This window comes from Jaculus jaculus, chromosome 1 (genome assembly GCF_020740685.1).
Source record: "Jaculus jaculus isolate mJacJac1 chromosome 1, mJacJac1.mat.Y.cur, whole genome shotgun sequence".
NCBI classification, from domain to species: Eukaryota; Metazoa; Chordata; class Mammalia; order Rodentia; family Dipodidae; genus Jaculus; species Jaculus jaculus.
The window spans coordinates 217024460-217044787 of record NC_059102.1 but is presented as its reverse complement, the minus strand read 5'-3'; the positions used below and the strand labels follow the sequence as shown (position 1 = coordinate 217044787).

The 20328-nt window shown below is 40.4% G+C and overlaps 1 protein-coding gene across 4 annotated transcripts in view; it reads right to left on the bottom strand.

Moving 5' to 3' along the window:
- Window positions 1-20328, bottom strand: part of Irf2 (interferon regulatory factor 2) — a 93042-nt gene that overhangs the window by 71221 nt on the left and 1493 nt on the right. The window contains exon 1 of one of the 4 annotated variants that reach the window (XM_045140981.1): window positions 20183-20201. The exons of 2 other annotated variants lie outside the window; for them this stretch is intronic. The gene's annotated coding sequence lies outside the window, so the exon portion shown is untranslated. Of the gene's footprint in view, window positions 1-17646; window positions 17666-20182; window positions 20202-20328 lie in introns of those variants that run through there. One more of the 4 variants, XM_045140985.1, reaches the window with a different exon arrangement.

Here is a 20328-nt window from a genome sequence, read left to right as displayed (position 1 = left end):
CCTTACCTTGCAAGCATGAGTACTTGAGTTCAGATCCCCAGCACCAATATAATAGCTGGACAGACCCTACAGTGGTGTCTGTAATCCCAGCCCACCTACAGAGAGAAAGGAGGCAGACAGGGAATTCCTGGAAGCTTGTGCCCCAGCTACCAAATGAGCACAGTGGTGAAGAATTAGAGACCCTGCCTCAAGGAAACAGAGGTGAGGACCAACTCGTGAGGTTATCCTCTGACCTCCATATTCATGCTGCAGCACATGCACATCCACACTCACAGTCACACACACACACCATACACACATCCAAGAAAAAGCTTGCTGTGTGTGGTGGCGCACGCCTTTAATCCCAACACTCGGGAGGCAGAAGCAGGAGGACCGCTGTGAGTTTGAGGCCACCCTGAGACTCCAAAGTTTATTCCAGCCTGAGCTAGAATGAGACCCTGCCTCAAAACAACAACAAAAATAAAATAAATAAATAAAAACTTGCCTCAAAAGTTTGTTCTCCAAGTTTCTCAGGTGATACTATTAGGGGCTCATGACAGTATCTGGATGCACTTGGCATTCAACTTACTGGATACATTTTCTCACAAAGCTTCGCACTCACCCTGTGAGGTCCTGTATCATTGCCATCCTGATATTAACAAAGGGATGCTATGGCTCAGTCCATACCAAAAGCTGAGACTCAGTGACTGAACTCATTACCATAAGAGCTGGGCATGTAAATCCAGGCTTCAACCTTTAGGGCTCTTCTTGCTAATATGAAATCCCAAGGGGGCAATCGTTATCTATATGTGCCCTTGGGGTCCTCAGACATAAATGCTAGAAAACAGTGGGTGTGCTTGGACAACTCATTGGTTCTGGTATCTGTCTCACTGTAGCGAGAATATGAAAAGTCCCCCAGGGCCACAATCCAAATATACAAAGCTAAAATGTTCACTGTGCCCAATATGTTTTGCTTGGTTAAGTCTTTGTTCAGAGTAAAGGACAATTGAAAAGGCAAGTCACCCACAAACAGATGCAGTAAGAAGATAAGTTAGCTGTCTTTTCCTAAAAGAGGAAGTCCAGTGAACCCACCTGACCCCAGGACTATGCTGATTAAAAAAAAAAAACCGCATCTCTGCAACCCATTGCAACAAATCCAGCAGCAGATAAGCATGGAGGCTAAAGCCTGAGATCCCTAAGTACTTTTTGTACCTCTGTTTGATATCCCTCTCCAGGTAAGTAGTAAGCCAATGGAGACCCCCAAAAGGCATCCTTACTTGCAAGCAGAATCTTTACCATCACTTCAACAGAAGAGAATGAGTCAGGAAGAGACTGAGAGTGAGAGGGTACTGTCTTGCCTTTCTTGGTGTGGCAGCTAACAAAAAAGGGAGAAAGGCACAAGGGGAGCTGAGGAGAATGGATGGGCTCACTTTTCAAATTAATCATTGCTTCTTTCTCAAAGTATGCTTTGCAAATTATAGTTATTTATTTATTTGAGAGACACAGAGAGAGAGACAGATAGAAAGAGAATGGGCAGACAAGGGCCTCTAACCACTGCAAACAAACTCCAGATGCATGCACCACCTGGTGCATCTAACTGGTTGGTACTGGGAATCTAACCTGGGTCCTTAAGGCTTTACAAGCAAGTACCTTCACCATTAAGCCATCTCTCCAGCACCAAATTATAGCCTTATAGTTAATGTAAATACCTGAGGTTTTGCCTCAAGAAAATCATTCTGCCCCTACTCTACCATATGGAAGAGAACTTTAAGAAGAGGCTATATCAACACCTAGGAACTCATGGAAGACACATGGTCACTGCAGCACCTTGGTTAATTTTCTTGTCCTGCTATCCTGGAAATACAGTGGAACAGGCAACTCTCAACCATGGAACCTGGCCAGACTGTCTGCTTTCAACTTTCAGCACTATCACTTAGCTAAGGGGTTTTGGGTAGGTTGCTGATTCTTTCTTCTTATTGGGTTTGGGGTTTTGTGAGGATTAAAGAGGAATATAAGACATCCATTGTAATCCCACTACTCTGGAGGCTGAGGCAGAGGATCATGAGTTAGAGGCCAGCTTAGGCTACATACCTGTGTCAAAAAACAGATGTCAGGGCTGGAGAGATGGCTTAGCGGTTAAGCGCTTGCCTGTGAAGCCTAAGGACCCTGGTTCGAGGCTCGGTTCCCCAGGTCCCACGTTAGCCAGATGCACAAGGGGGCGCACGCGTCTGGAGTTCGTTTGCAGAGGCTGGAAGCCCTGGCGCGCCCATTCTCTCTCTCTCCCTCTATCTGTCTTTCTCTCTGTGCCTGTCACTCTCAAATAAATAAATAAATAAATAGATAAATAATTTAAAAAAAAAAACAGATGTCAAGCAAAACATCAAGAAGAATGCTTTCCAGCACACATATACTATAGAATATTAATTTACAAAATTCCCAGACAGCAGCTTGGCAACAAGTGTCAAAACTTAACTGATAACTGTTGTATTCTGCCATGTTGCTTCTAGGAGTGCTTCCCAAGGAATTTAATCCTTGTCTTTCTCAAAAAAAAAAAAGGGGGGGGCTGGAGAGATGGCTTAGCAGTTAAGCACTTGCCTGTGAAGGCTAAGCACTTGCCTGTGAAGGCTAAGGACCCCGGTTCAAGGCTCGGTTCCCCAGGTCCCACGTTAGCCAGATGCACAAGGGGGGCGCACGCGTCTGGAGTTCGTTTGCAGAGGCTGGAAGCCCTGGCGTGCCCATTCTCTCTCTCTCCCTCTATCTGTCTTTCTCTCTGTGTCTGTCACTCTCAAATAAATAAATTAAAAATTAAAAACAAAAAATCCAGACTGGGGAGATGGCTCAGCAGTTAAGGCACTTGCCTACAAAGCCTAATAACCAGGGCTTGATTCCCCAGGACCCACATAAAGCCAGATGTACAAAGTGGTGCATGCATCTAGAGTTCATTTGTAGTAGCACTACGACTTGGCATGCATTGCTTATTTGTCTCTCTCTCTCTCTCTCTATTTTTGTCTTTCTCTGCTTGCAAATAAATAATTTTTTAAATCCATGATTATCTGTTGCTAATACAAATGTATGCTCACTTTTTACAAAAACAAAAAGATAAACTATGTGAAATCATACAAATAACTTTCCAGACCTAAATTATAAAAATCTAAGACCCTATCACTTCTTTAAAGAGTACTGTCCAGAATAATTCATATAAAGTAATTAGGACCTAAAAGGGTAGGCTGGCTTTTGAAAAAATTAGAAATTTAAAATCATGTTGGGAACACTAGTGTATTTGACCCCAGGCCCCAGTGCCTAGCAATACTGGTTCCTGCAACTCAACACAGCAGTCATCATAGCCAGATCCCCGCCTATATGGATATAAGCTCATGCCACATTTTCAGACCTTCTATACATTTGAAAAATGAGCAAAGAAGGGACCCTGTTTTTCCCCTAATCAGCATCTTCTCTGAGCTGTCTTACAACACTGGAGAAATAAAACTGTCTGGAGCACAGCTTCTCCTAGGAGTTAAAAAGGGAGTTTAAGATTGTCCCTCTTCCTTTCTAAAACATCAGTACTCTGGTGCCATCTAAGTCAGCAAGGCCAGAAAAGACTTCCTTATCCTCATATATGCCATAAAAGTACCAACAAGATGCTCTTGGACTTACTGTGAGGCTGCATCCCAATAAACCCTAATCAAGTTGAAAATGTGCATAAGATATCATAGTTTAACCATATTGTACACTACAGGGTATATTGTCTGTTTCCTCTTGTGGTTCTATGACTGATGGGGAACTGAGACTGGCTGTACTCCCCAGAATCACCACAAGTCACTTGCCCTGGGGAAAAGAGCAACATAAAGTCAACAAACTGTAAATCAAACAATCCTGTCTGAGATGGCACATGTAGAAAAGGGGCAGACATGAACTTGAAGTTGGAGGAAAAGGACACAGGGAAACACGGAGCTTGCATTTCCCCAGTAAACTTTCACTTACTTCTTATATTTGAAAAATCTGTAAAAGGTATGTTTTAGATAGGGGATATAGCTCAATGGTAGAACCCTTATCTAGCATGTCTAATGCTACAGGCTCAATCTTAACACCATTATTATAATGCTTTACAATTCACTCTTTATGTTCAAATCAAGTCACATTTCAATATAACAAACTATAAGCTTGCACATGGAATTTTACTTGACTATTCCTAGAATAAACCATCCTTATTACAATAAATTCCAAACAGAAAGAGAGCCAAAATGGATATCCACTCCTATATACAGGAATACTTCTTACACAGGAATGCATCTTACCTCTATAAGCTATATAACTGTCTTCAAATATTTTTATAAGACACCTCCTGCTACTCAACAACTTCCATATAGTTGCTAGAAGTCAGGTTTGGCATCCACATCGCTATCTCTACATTCTTCTCTGGCTAACCCCTTTCAAAACCAGTGGTTTATTTCACTGTCCGATTGAAACATAATATGGTGGAAAGATTTGTTGTCAAACATACCTGGATGTGACTCTTCCCACCTACAGACTATAGACCATAGTCTGTGTCTACAGTCTTCATCTAGAAACAGATCTCAATAGAAATGTGGCAGAGCTACTATGAGAAGACATAAAGGGTAGTTTATATTAGGAGGGAAAATATAAAAAAAGATTGCATTGTTCTCCCATAAGATTCCTCTCTCAAAGAAACATCAAATACCAGAGTAAAGGCTCTACCTGACAGCACAAGACAAAGCCACAGGAAGCAAAAGGACATCTGAAGTTCGCTTTCTAGAACACAAGTATATCCTTCACCCTGCACAGGGATGGCCAAATTAATATCACCAAATAGGCCCTTGCTCAAAATCTTGCAATGGCTCCACAATGCCAATTAAATAAAATCTGTACTGCTGGCCAGGACACTTCACCTTCATCTACCTCAACCCTTCCCCTCATTCATCTTTCCACCTTCTGATGTCACCAAAGCTAGTAACTGCATATTTTGAGGATAGGCCTATTTCTGTACAAAGTCGTTATATATAAGCGTCTCACCTTACACGTCTCTGAACACCCTAATTTATCAAGCACAGCATCTTGCACATGTAATGATATATGGTAAATATGTATCCATCAGTAAGTAGATGAATACCATCTGAAAGACTGACAGGAGATGGAGAAGAAACGGCAGATGATACTAACTGTATATTGTGATAAATATACTTATTATGAACAAATGATGGGGAAAGAAAATAAATACAAAAATCGAAAATATTAGTTTACTATTTTTCATGACATTTTCTAGGAAAATCAAGCTAAGCACATTAATAAAATACGTATTACCTTTATTTTCAATATTTCATTCAAAACATCTTTACTGAGCCATGAAACATGAAAAGAACTATGTACCAAGCATTATTTAGAGTTGTGGAGGACCAAAGCAGATGCAGACAGGACCTGTGCTCTCAAAGAGAGCACACTGCAATGTTGAAGGCAGACAAGTCAACAGAAAGAAAAGACACAATTTCCTGAAGATGCAAAACAGAAAGGCAAACTGAGGATAACAGACCTTGTGCCACTGTCTCCTGACAAATGCAAACACTTAACACAGTTGATCACTGGTTCAATTTTCACATTAGACTCACTCTCATAATCTTACTCACATTTACAATAATGTAACCCTGTCTTTTATACAGGTGAATTGTTTGGCATTCATGTTGGGGGAATTCTGTTATATTATATAAAAGCTTAGAAGAGAGAAAGGTTTCTAGAAGATTTCAAAGAAAAGAGGCATCTAAACAGGGCCCAAAAGATAAAGAATCTCCAGATGAAAAAGAAGAAAAAAAGATTCCAAAACAATAAAGAAGTAAAACAAAGACAAGAGGGAAGAAGTGTAAGGATGTATTTGAACCACTATGGATATGGCGAAGCTATGTCCCAGGGAAAATAGAGGGGTATGGTAGAGAAACAGCAGGAAGGCTTGACAGCCTGGCTGATTCACAGAGAGCCTAGTGACCTGGCACCACCTTACAAGGATTTCTATTGACTGGCTGAAGGTAACACCCAACATACCAACAGATTGCTCAAACATGGCTGCTGTGCCTTCCAATCAGTTGCCTTGTCTATTTGTAACAGAGACCAAGTCAAGCTTTACAACTGAGTTCAATCAACATTTATGGGATACTGTGTAAGTACATGGGTGCCCTTCTGCTCAGCCCTGTAAGAAACACTTAACTCCAAAATTTGTCACTGGTTCTAAATGGTAGCTATTTATAATACCGTGTGTAATATACTAAATTTGAATAGACCTTCAAACCTTGTTCCTCCAGTGAAGAGTCCAGCAATTTCCCAACAAATGCTCTTGCTGCAGCCCACTGACCCAGGTGTCATGACCACCACAACCAATGGCAGCACCATTTTCACCTCAGTCACATGGGGAAGTGGCTGATGGGAAGAAACTTCAACAATGTGGTATTGCCAACATGGGGTTTCTTCCAGTCTTCCAGTGTTGAAGCCTTAACCTGAGGTGAGAGCCATTCTCTAGTGTTGTCTGGCCTTGCATGGGCATGGCTTCTGGAAGCAAACTACATGCAGAGCAACTGATGGGAGGGAGGAGCTGATGGGCTCTCCAGACAAGAGAAGGCCCCTATCCTACAAACTGCTGCCCAGTTAAGGCATTGCTTAAGGTGCTTTGCTATCCTCTTGGCTCTCTAACATGGGTTTCTTATCCAAATTAGAGATCATTGTCCTTATCTCCTCTTTCCTTGAGTATTATAAATCTATTCAGAACACTTCACTTTATACACCAAACCAAAACCAATCAATGAGAGTACAAAAAATATTTTTCTATCTATGTTATCACTTCCTTTTAGAAACATGTGAGAGTGGGGCTGGGTGTGTACCTTGGTGGGGGAACACTTGAACAGCATGTGCAAGGCCCCTGATTTTTATCACCAGCAGCAAAGAAAGAAAGAAAAGAAAGGAGGGAAGGGAGACAGTAGAAGGGAGGAAAGGTGAGAAAGAGAAGGAAACAAATAAACGAAGCAATCTCAAAGACAGGCCTGGTTATTATCAAAGGCACAATCTAATCCTTTCTGTAGGGTTCACCTCTGTACATGGCAAGGACACATACCCTCCTATCTCCTCTCACACTTGGGAAACAGTTCTGCTAGCAGTCAACATTTTCTGAAATATTTCAAATACCCAGTAATATTTCCCCTTTCCCAAAGATGCTTCATTCCATCCTCAGAAAGGAAGGAGGAAAAAAAAACTTTCTTTACTGGGAAACAGGAATGCATGCATGACCTGATTCAGGTAAGTGGCCACCAAGGGTAGGCAATGACATTCCCCACTAATCCAGCCACAGGAGATAGCTGGCTAGCTTTCTAGACAGCAGAAGCATAAGGAATTTACAATCTTCCTTGTCTCTGCTCTTGCTATTCTTTCAAATGAAAGCCTGCTTGGCCATTAGCTACAGATTGGACACTGGCATTGTCTCTTCTTCCAGAAGTCCCGGGTAAGGCACACCTGGGCTTCTCAGCGATTTCCTCTTCTCTCCCTCAGCCTTTTGCTTGCTATGCTTCTTTGATGCCCACATTTCAGTAGTTTTGTTACTGCAGATGGCTATGTACCTATTGCCCCACTCACTGAACTGTTGGAGAACACGGCTGGGAAATTTTCCTTTACATCTTCACAGCACAGTAATCCAGATGCAGCTGCTCCAGAGCATCTGCCAAAGGAATTGACTCCAGGGAGAGCTGCTTTATTCAAAGTATTTGTTTGCAGAAAAGTCGTCAATCTCATTTCATTACTATTTTTTCCAAAGAACTTATAGCTAATTGTAAGGATTCTTTTAAAATTTCTGCCCCAAGCCTGCAGGGAATAAAAAGTTTTACAGTTCCTTTTACTACTTATGTCAAAGACAGACATTATGTCTGTTAGCTTGCATGCTCTGTTATTCAATAAAACCAACTTCTGAGAAGGAATGAAGTGAAAATTTTAAGCAGATCATAAAAGTAAGCCAACAATAGATTTTCTTTGTTACAATTAATATTCCATTTAGTTTCTTCATCTATTTGAACAAATTCAGAGTTCCTTATTCTGGAGCTGGGCTTGGTGGTGTGCACCTGTAATCCAGAACTAGAAACAGAGGCAGAAGGATGAATCACAAGGGTCAGTCAGCTTGGACTATATACTAAGACCCTATTCCAACAAAAAGAAAAACACAAAGAGGTTTCCCATTCTGTAAATTCATAACAAATACTCAAGTGCCTTTATTTATTTTACTCAACAGATGTTGTTATAGTCATCTAGTGTCCCCAGTAGTGGTTGCTGAACCATCACTAAGAGGACTACATTTACATTTTAAGCCCCACATTTTTATTCTGAGGCTGCTCTGACTCACCTTTACCCTGAGGTACTGCATAATGTTGGACCCCAAGGTCCTATGGATTTGCTTTGTCAGTCCTAAGAAGTCACTATCCACTCAAGACCTAGTTAAAAGTAACTCACTTCCATATTCAAGCCCTGGTGTTTTCCCTCTTAATAGAAAAAGTATCTACAACACAGCCCAACAAAATAAGCCATCTGGGCAGGCTAATTTCAACAATAAACTTCCAATTCTAGCCTTCTCTAAGAAAGTTGGCTACTTACATCTGGTTTGCCATTTACCAATACATTCTGATTTACCTTATAACTGTGTAACATCATAACCCCAATGTACATTTTTGTCACCTTTATAACAACTCAAAATTCTGATAATTTTGTGCCACTGCTTGAGGTTGGTTTTTCCAGTGTAATAAATGTCAATATCCAAAAAGAAAGAAAAAGAAAAAGAATTAAAAATTAAGCACAGGACTTGAGTAGACATTCCTCCTCACGAAAAGATGTTCTACTCACTACTTATTAGGGAAACACAAATCAAAACCCAATATGAGATATGCCTTACATCCATCAAAACAACTCTTATCAAAAAATAGTAAATAAGGGGGCTGTGGGATGGTTTAGTGGTTAAGGTGCTTGCCTGCAAAGCCTAAGGACCCAGATTAGATTCTCCATATCCCACATAAGCCAGATGTACATGATGGCACATGCATTTGGAGTTCATTTACAGTGGCTTGAGGCCCCGACATGCCTATTCTCTCTCGCACGCATGCTTTCTCCCCCCGCCTTCTCTGCTTCTGCTTCTTCTTCCTCTCCTTCTCTCTGCCTCAAATAAATAAAACAATTTAATAGTAACAATAAATAACAAAAAATGTTGATAAAGAAGTGCATTGGACTTAATGGTTAATGCACTTGCCTGCGAAACAAAGGAGCTGGGTTCAATTCCCCAGTACCCACGTTAACCCAGATGCATAAGGGGGCACAAGTGTCTGGAGTTAGTTTGCAGTGGCTAGAGGCCCTGGACGCCCATTCTCTCTCTATCAAATAAATAAAATAAAATATTTTTTTAAAAGATGTGCACTGCTGGTGGGAATGTAAAATGGTGTAGCAACTATGGAAACAGTTTGGTGGTACTTCAAAATATTAAGCATAGAATTACCATAGCATTGTCAATTTAACTGACTGAATTAATTAAAACATGGTCTCCAGTGGATTCTTTTACAATAATGTTCACAGCAGAATTATTCACAACAGCCAAAAGGTGACCATCAGTAATGAATTAATGGATTAACAAAATGTGGGAACATTATTTAGTCTTAAAAAGGAATGGACTCTTACATATGGATGAACCTGAAAATCACTCTTCTAAGTGAAATAAGTCAGGCAAAGAGGCAAATACTGCACATTCCACATACACAAATAGTCAACTTCACCGAGACAGAAAGTAGAATGGTGGTTGTCAGGGGCCAAGGAAAACAGAGTACTGTTAAGTGTGAAGCGTTTTTTGTGGAGATGACAAAAAAATAAGTTTAGAAATGGGTAGTGGTGATGGTTGTGTAACACTGCAAATGTACTTAACACCACTGAACTGTATAAAGATGACTGTAAGATCAAGTTTTGCTATGTAAATTTTATTAAAAGTTGAAAAATGAATGCTTTGGGCTGGTGTGATGGCTTAGTGGTTAAGGTGCTTGCCTGCAAAGCCAAAGAACCTAGATTTAATTCCTCAGGACCCACATAAGACAGATGCACAAGGTGGCACATGTATCTGGAGTTCATATGCAGTGGCTGGAGATCCTGGCATGCCCATTCTCTGTATCTGCCTCTCTCTCTTTCTCTTTCTTCCTCTCTCTCTCATAAATAAATAAATAAATATTTTAAAATAAATGCTTGGAAATTCATGTGTAACTTCATTGCTTGCTGCCACTATTTTCTTCAGTCCTCTTATGAATGGTAATTATTCTTAATTCAAATGACTTGAGATACTCACTACAGTTACATATATGCACTTACATGATAAGGCCTGATTAAGAAGGTGCTGGGCAGGTAGCACAGTCAGTAAAATGCTTGCCTTGCAAGCATGAAGTTCTGAGTTTAGTTTCCAAAACCCACACAAAAAAAAAAAAAAAAAATCCATGTGTGGTAGTGCATGCTTGTAAACCTGGCACTGGGAATATGGAAAGAGGCAGATCTCTTGAGCTCAATAGCCAGCCAGTCTAGCCTACTTGGCCAACGAGACACTTTGACTCAATAAAAGATGGGGTTGGGCTAGAAAGATGACTTAGTGGTTAAGGCACTTGCTGGCAAAGCCAAAGGACCCAGGTTCTATTTCTAGTACCCATGTAAACCTGGATGAACAAGGTGGCACATGCATCTGGAGTTTGTCTACAGTGGCTAGAGGCTCTGGTCTGCCTATTCTCTCTATATGTATCTATCTCTGTCTCTCTCTCTCAAATAAATAAAATATTTTAATTTTTTTAAGTGGAGTGACTGAATGGGAAAACACCAAAGGTTTTCCACTGGTCTCCACATGCATGTGTGTATACACGTGTCCATGCATACACAGACACAATGATAATGTAAAGTTTAAATTAAGGGCCAGTTTCCACCTCATGGTGATGTTCTCTCAAGCCATGTACAAAGAAAGCCTTTGCTAATCATGCAAAGTGCTAGGTTCTCCCAGCACAGACCTCCAGGAATATTCGGGCAGCAGCTCCTAGTAGCAGCAGACTTAGCACTAGCTTCTACCTAGAGGGAAAAGGAAGCAGAGAGCAGAGAGAACTGTCAACACTTAGCCACATTAGTTTTCCGACAGACATCAGATCTACACACCAAAGTGCATGTAAAAGAATCATGGAAAAACACCAATAACAAAATAGTATGTGGCTGTATGCCTATTTTTTTTTTCAACGTACCAAGAATGAGATACAAACCCTGAATTAAAATCTGTCTTACAGAAATTGGCCTTGATATACATCACCTCGCAGTGCCTAGCAATACCTTCACAAAACCCTCATAATAGGAGAAAAAGACAATGACATCAAAATAAAAGAGACTGACTAACAGAGAGGGAAGGGATATGATGGACAGTGGAATTGTGAAGGGGAAAATGAGGGAAGGGAGGGAAACATCATGGTATATTGTCTGTAAGTATAGAAACTGTCAATAATTTTTTAATACTCTGTCTAATATGCTCCATGGCTTCCTCTACAACAGGAGATAAAATGATTCAGCAATGGAAGAACTCTAAAGGTATTCACAATCTACAGTAGCTTCTAGAATCATTGTTTTATTTCTTTTTATTTATTCGTTTAGTTATTTATTGTGGTCTGTGTGTGTATGTGGGTGGTGGGGGGGGTGCTGTTTGCATGCCACTATACACATGGAGGTCAGAAGATAACTTTCAGGTGTTGGTCCTTACCCTCTACCTGGTTTCAGGCAGGGTCTCTCATTCTAGTTTGTTGTTCACTGTTGTTTGCCAGGCCAGCTAGTCCATGAGCTTCTAGAAAATTCCTCTGCCTCCATCTCATCTCACCACCAACAAGCTAGGATCATAGAACCCCATCATGGCTTCTGGATATTTTTAATACGTGGGTCTAGGAATCCAAACCTAATACTGAGGCTTGAGTAGCAAGTACTTTATTCAGTGAGCCATCTCCCCAGTGCCTGGATACATCTTCTTAGTTGCTTATTGCTTAATCCTGTTTTCTCTATATGGTGTCTGAGACTCCAAACTTTAGGGAACAAAGGTCTTAGCTATCTACCTACCTTTTTTTTTTTTTTTTTTTTTTTTTGCTTTTTTGCAATTCTCTCTACAGTTAGCACGGTATAAATACCCAACTAAATGACTGTGTGTATGGTCAAAATAATCAACTGTTCCTGTTGAGTACCCTCCTCCATCCCATCTCCAAAATTATAATCTGACTTCCAAAAATTACCAAAAACAGTCAGGTATGGTGGGGCACGCCTTTAATCTGAGCACTTGGGAGGCAGAGGTAGGAGGATCATGGTCGTTGAGTTCAAGGCCACCCTGAGACTACATAGTGAATTCCAGGTCAGCATAGGGTAGAGTGAGACTCTACCTCAAAGAAAAAAAAAAAAATTACCAAAAAAAAGTGATGCATTAAAGCCACCTATATGTAGCAATTCCTCTCCTATAATATTTTTATCTCACCCTAAATGCATATATCCATCAGTATGACTTTGCCCCAAAGGGGAAAAGAAAGTTCATCTACATTCTTCAATGGAGTATCTGATACTAGCTCCCCAAATTTCCACCTTCATTCTACAAAGGAAAGAAGAAGAGGAGCAGTTGTATGATGCTGTGTCCTTGGGAGTATTAGGACACCTGCAATCCCAGGCACATGCTCTTGGGACAACAGCTTCATTTCTGACTTCTCTACTTCAGCCCTTCCTTCCTACTAGGAGGTACTTTTGTGAATGATTAGCTACATGGTGAATATGAGTTAAAATCTCCTGTATGAGCAAAATCCAGCCACCCCAACAAAGAGTCTATACAGAACTGCCTGTGGACTATTATTTTTATTTTTTATTTTTTTAAATTTTGTTTATTTTTATTTATTTATTTGAAAGTGACAGATAGAGAAAGAGGCAGAAAGAGAGAATGGGCATGCCAGGGCCTCCAGCCACTGCAAATGAACTCCAGACGCATGCACCCCCTTGTGCATCTGGCTAACGTGGGTCCTGGGGAATCGAGCCTTGAACCAGGGTCCTTAGGCTTCACAGGCAAGCACTTAACTGCTAAGCCATCTCTCCAGCCTATGGACTATTATTTGTAAATGAGATTATACTTTTCTATTCTTTTGTAAGTTGGAAATCCCCAAACTGACTGGAATTCACTTAAAACTAATCTACAGTAGTTTTATTGGAAGTCATCAGAAAAGCTCTCACCCACAGCTGGGAATTTCACTGCTAAAGCCTTGGTTTAGTCTTTATTTTTTCTAGCTGCTGGCCCTGCTAACACAATTGCATGAAGGTTGCAATTAATCTTGCAGTGTAAAGCTACCTAAGCACTTCTTAAGTTGGCTGCAGTAAAAATAAGTTGCCTTGGTTCTGGACAAGACTGTTGCTTCAACCCAATAATTACAGTTAAAAAGAATCAATGAAGGCTGCTATAAAATACAGCACTTCATTTCAAAAGATTTCCTCTGGACCTGGAGAGATGGCTTAGTGGCTAAGCACTTGCCTGTGAAGCCTAAGGACCCCGGTTTGAGGCTCAATTCCCCAGGACCCACGTTAGCCAGATGCACAAGGGGGTGCATGCGGCTGGAGTTCGTTTGCAGCGGCTGAAGGCCGTGGTGTGCCTATTCTCTCTATATATCTGTCTCTTTCTCTCTGTCACTCTCAAATAAATAAATTAAAATAAACAAAAAAAAAAGATTTCCTCTGCAAACATCTTATAGTCTGAGAGTTTTAATAATAACAAAGGCTCATTAATCAGGAACCATAGAGAAAGTACCAGCTCACAAGTGCCTATATCGAGCTTACTACCAAATATATTTATATGTACAAGAAGGCATGAGTATCATCTTTGGGACTGAAATTTCAGATTCTTTTTAAAGGCTAGGTACACAGGAGAAAAGTCAGTTTTTCACCCTCTGGGGGTTGAACCTACAATACACAGTGACAAGTCCTCATGCAGGGTAAGAAGAACTGGTGATGTACAGACATTAGATTCTAACATAGGGAAGGACTGTGCCATTTCTTATGAGCTGCTGGATTTCAGCCTTTTAAGCTAATCTTTGCTTCAAATTGACAAAGCAATAAATATTTATCTAGCTCCTACTGCTTATCAAGTACTGTTGAGGAATGCAAACAAACATAATGCAATACTAGCTCTCAAGTAACATGTTTACAGAGATGACAGAAATAAACTACAAATAATCAAAAGGTTTTCGCAACAGACCAGGGGCAGGAAACATTCAAGACAGATACAGCTCATGGCCACAGGAACAGCTCATGCAAGGTCCTGCTTCTGTAGGAATTCATAGTAGCTACTATTTCCAGCTGAAGAGATTAAGCTGATAAGGAGAGGCAAAAGGCAATCCATGTCATTTTCTTTCCAGCCTTTAATGATGAGTCTTTGTAGTAAATCTTTCCCCACATACTTCATTCTATCTTTCTTCATTTCACTAACCTGCACTAGCCAGTATTGTAGCTGCTAGCTAGCCACACACATTACAGAGCGCCTGGAATGACACCCAACTGAATTAAGGCATGTAGCAGATACAGAAGACATGAATTTTGAAGACTCAGTATAAAGAACCCTACATCTATCCCACCAAAGAAACTGAAATTTGGGCAGTGGTGGCAGCAGCTCCTCCCTCTTCCTCCTCTTCTTCCTCCTCTTTTTCTCTCTCTCTCCCTGTCTACTGAGTGGAAAATCACCCTAGCATTCCATCAGGATCTAGCTGTTGAGGATTTAGGGATCAATGCTGTAATTTCATTCTTGTTGACCTGGTAGTAGACTTATCATTACATGATTCTTGTCTCTTGTTCAGGTGTTCTGTGTGTCTGTGGTATACACATTAATAAAAAACAGAATTGTCAACTGGTATAACATCTTAGACCCTTGAAAAGTCTAAATAAAACAGTATGTCCCAAGTTTGCCAAAGAACCACCAGCCTAAGTGACCTCAAGTAGGAAGAGTTGTGTGGGATAATAGTGCCTTGGATAGGAAAGCCACAAGTCCAGAGCCTAGATCACACAAGGAGGCAGAGGAGCTGGAGAATGGCTAAATCCATGCAGAGCATCCTACTAAGCAACATCCAGTTTGTCTTCTCTCATCTTACATTTTTCAGAGGTGGATCAGTGGGAACACAATAGCATTATCTTGAGAACATTTTTCTGGTTATAAGAAAATGCTTGTTTTAAATTTGGAAAATACAATTTGTTTCAAGGGCCCCAAAAAGTCAAACACCTATAATCCTACTGACAAAATATATCTTCTCTTAGTATTTTTTAATATTGAATGAACAAGTACACACAATTTTAAAATAAGATTAGATGCAATTTTAAATTAAGATTAGGGGCACAATTTAATATCCTTTCCCCCCACTCAAACAACATGATTCATAAACACTTCCTCATCTTAAATATTATCAAAAATAGTAAATTGGGGGACTGGAAAGATGGTTTAGCTGTTAAGGTGCTTGCCTGAGGAGCCTAAGGACCCAGGTTCAATTCCCCAGGACCCACGTAAGCAAGATGCACACGATGACACACACATCTGGAGTTCCTTTGCAGTGGCTGGAGGCCCCGGCATGTCCATTCTCTCCCCGACCCTCTCTCTCTAATAAATAAATAAAATATTTTAAAAATAGGAATTTTGTATAGTTTCTATGCTCTGGATGTGTTATAATTCATTTACATGTGTCCTTCTAGTTGGATATTGAGATTGTTTCTAAGTTTCCATATAATAAAAACTAGTACCATAAACATCATTATACCTAAATCTTTTTTCCCTGCTATTTTCCTGGTGTGACATGGCCACTGCATTCATGACTTCACAGTGATTACCATAACCTGCACAAGACCCACTCAGTATTAAGCCCATCAATGTTTCATCAAGGATGATGTTGGAGGGCATTAGGCTCCAACTCTTCTCTAAGGAGTTACTGGCAACTAATGGGGTTGGGGAAGTGGTTAGAGTTGGATAGACACTGATAAGATCCATGTGTTCTGGTAAATAATTCCTATCTGTGCTCATGCAGATGACCCTGGAGTCAAATCCAGGGCATACATATATGTGTCTATTTATATTACTTGAAATAAAGCAATCTATATGCTTATGTCATATAAACATAGAACTTGAAATAAAGCAATCTCTCTCTCTCTCTCTCTCTCTCTCTCTCTCTCTATATATATATATATATATATATATATAATATGTATATCTATACACATACAAGTTTTATGCATAGATATATATAATAAATCATATACATCCCAGGCTTCTGAGTCCATGCAACTTCCACTATATAAGATGTGTATGAACAAGTTGTCCACAAATATTTAATACATGAAAACAGAGTAAGTTTGCATTCATTTAACAAAATAATTGCAAGAGTTACTATGTGTAACTAATCACTTAAAATAATTGCATGGGGGCTGGAGAGATGGCTTAGTGGTTAAGGCACTTGCCTGCAAAGCCTAAGAACCCAGGTTGGACTCTCCAGATCCCAAGTAAGCCAGACACACAAAGATGAGGCAAGCGCAAGGTCACACATGCCCACTAGGTGGCACAAGAACCTAGAGTTTGATTACAGTAGCTGAAGCCCTGACATGCCAATTCTCTCTCTTTTTCTATTAATAATAATAATAATAATTGCATGGGATTCCTGATGGAAAGGTATCTGCTGGTTCCAGTACCTCAGGAAGACTAACAGGAATGTGAATAGACCTTCCCAGAGTGTCAGCACACCAGATTTCTCTACCTTTGTTTGGCTGGAACAAGATTAACTAGACTTGATGATACCAGTTGTCTTAAGTGGACAAGTTGTGATTGGAAGTCACGAGTACCTATGAATGATAAAAATAGGCACATAAGGCTTTCTAACTGAATATAATTCGTTTCAGAGACAGTCAACCTAAAGATGGATATTGTAATTTTAAGTGGTATTCAATTTAAAGAGCTCTCTGAAGGGTGAAGACTGGAGATCACAGGCCTGTTGCTTGAATCCAAAGAGTGCCATGAATATCTTCAGAACAAGGCTTTGGGGAAAAGATATCCAGGCTGTGTTTTTTTCTTAGTATCTTATTTAAAAACACTAGTTTCAGATTTAAATCTGGTTCCTATAGATAACTTATTCTTCTGTGGCTAGATCAAAGCTTAATCAAACCTCCTCAGCCCCCTCTTCCACCAGTTCTCCCCACCATAATAGCCAATCAACTCAGCCCTTTGTGCATGAAGGTGACATTCTATACCAAATATTAGCCCACAAAGACCAAACAGTAAGACAAAACTGGTGCAGAAAGGGGTATAAAATCCTCCTCACCTCCTACTCCAATGCTGGAAGGAACAAGGTGTGCCATACAGATGAACGGAGTTGGTTTTATTATTAATAATAATTATTTCACAGCAATTTATCTTATTTGTACATACTATTTTATATATTTTACATATCAGCTATTATAAATATATACAATTTATGTTAATTTACACCTGTAATATCATGTTTTTAACACGTATAGTGCTGGGCACTCAAGAATTCAATAAATGGAAGTTAATAAAGTCCCATTAACAGTGAGGCAACAAAATACTGAATACATACAAATATATGTAGATACCTGCAATAACAATGAATTGAAGAGTCTGACAAAATAGTGGAGAAAATTCAGACAAAAGCAGTGAGGTGTGATAAAAGCACAGTATTGTATGGTCTCTCCATGGATACCACTCAACTTCTCTCCTGCCATAAAAAAAAGTTCACTGATTCAATATTTCATCGTTAAATATTTTCTTGGTACTTTATATTACAATAATGATGCAGTATTTTATACCGATCATTGCTTATACACTCTCAAAAAATGGAATTCCCCTTCTTATTCTTTTTTTATTCTTTTTCTTTTCTTTTTTCTTTTTTTTTTTTTTTTTTTTTTGTCAAACCATGCAAGCTGAAAGACAGGCATACATATATAGGGCAGAAGTAGAAAGTCTTCCTAATCTCTAACCCCTATGCAGGAAGGAACTCAATCATAGCTCAGGCTGGCCTTGAACTGAAGATCTTCCTGTCTTGGTCTTCCTACTGCTGGGACTACAGGTGTGCACACCCCACCTTGCTCCCTGGCTTTTATTTAACCTTCCTAACAATCTAATAGCATGTTGAAAGTTAATACCTAACACAGTTGTAGGTTACATAAAGAATATTAGATTGTGCTATAACTTAATATTCTTTTATACACAGTATCACAATGGTTTCCAAAAGCAGCCTTATCAATACAATAACTTATTATTACCTTCCTTAGCACTGACCCCCAAAGGTAATTACTGCATTCATTTTTGGTTGCCGATGATCAGTCAGCTCACCCACTAGAATGCAGGGGCTGTCTTTACTTCAGCTGAATCCACAAAGCTTAGCACTGTGTATAGCATGCAGTTAACACTCCTCAAATATTTATTAAATGGGGCTGGAGAGATGGCTTAGCGGTTAAGCGCTTGCCTGTGAAGCCTAAGGACCCCGGTTCGAGGCTCACTTCCCCAGGACCCACGTTAGCCAGATGCACAAGGGGGCGCACGCGTCTGGAGTTCGTTTGCAGAAGCTGGAAGCCCTGGCGTGCCCATTCTCTCTCTCTCCCTCTATCTGTCTTTCTCTCTGTGTCTGTCGCTCTCAAATAAATAAATAAATAAATATTTAAAAAAAAAATATTTATTAAATGTATAAATAAATTCCTTTGATTACTTTAAGCCCTTTTAAGTAGAAGACAGATAAGGGAACTATGATCCAAATACCCTATTTACTGCTCAGTTGTCTGTTCACTATCAAAAGGAAAATAAGTAAAAATGCTCTTTAAACAAAAAAAGCTTTTACTAACTAACTGGGAATAAAAATGCAATGTCCTTGTATAATATAAAGAAATCAACACACATCAAATGTTGAATACCTAAAGTTTCAATTCTTCCACTAAGTTTACACATCTTTAACTAGCTTGGCTATATTAAATATTTGCCTAATAAAGTATTTGCAGGGAGTGTGACCATAGTTCATAAAACTGTCAGGATTTTATAGAAAACTTTTGTTTGCCTTACTTTGTTTCCAATTTGACTATAATCCTTTATTTTTTATAAGGATGACATTTTTTGCAAATAAGCCAGTCTGAAATTTGTGGAACTATTCCTAACTTTTGAAGGTCAACAGAAAAAAAGACAACTCATTGAGAATGAAATATGTAAACGTTTAATTTTAAGAAGCAGTTTTAAATTATGACAAGATATCTTGGATCAAAATAAGACCAAAATTTAACTTCTTACACAAGCTAGGTAGTAAATTATAATAATTCACTAATTACAATGAAATTCTAAACTTTGCCCCATAAACCAATATATGTTCCAACACTGCCCGAGAGATGCCAAGTGAAGTCCTAAATATTCCTTCCTTGAAGCTCTTAGATGACAAGTTTCTCCAGGACGTTTTTTTAGGTTTCTATTTCTGGGGCTGCCTCTCGGTCCTCTCTCCTTCCCGCGCCCCCGCACAAAAAAACAGGGGGAGGGGGATAAAAATAGGTTGAGAAAATCAAGAGAATTCTGAACTTGTATGAACTTAAACAGGGTAACTGGGGGCCCTGGCCTGCCAGGCACAGCACATCTGTCTACCATCAACCCCTTCCACATGTTCCACACAGTGTGTTTCCAGAATCCTCCGCCACCCCCCGCCCCCACCACCAGCACCTGCCCTTAAGCACCTTAATCCCGAGGGCCGGCAGCTAACTTAAAATGTTACTTGTAGTCTGTCCGAAAACTAATAGATGCCTGCGAATTTGACAGCAATCGTGGTAATGCCTCAAAATCCACAACAGGAAGAGCAACTATTCTCCACCCTCGTTCATCAAGAGCAGATCGAGCCACAGCCACAGGAAAGCCAGCGGCCAGAGGCTCAGGCCAGCACCCCTTCTGAAGTCTCAAGTGCTGCACAGCCTCACTCCCTAAACCAGGGCCGACGGCTCGGCAGGGAGGAGGGGACGGGTCTTGCGTCCCCAACTTTCAGACACAACGGGATTAGGAAGGACCGAAAGCGTTCCCGCTACTGTGACAAGCTCAACTGCCAGTAGTCCCAGGGGCCGCAACTCCCAAGGGTCCACTGGGCACTGGCCGACGCCTGCGGCTCACCTGGTGCGCGGACGCGGCCCTCGCGCGGGGCTGGGGCGGCCAGGCGCCGGCGCTCGCCTCTCTCCGCAGGGTGAAGGCGCCGAACGCTCCCGGAGCTGCGGCCCAGCGGAGGCACCGGCCCGCGCGTCCCGGGGAGCTGGCGAGCG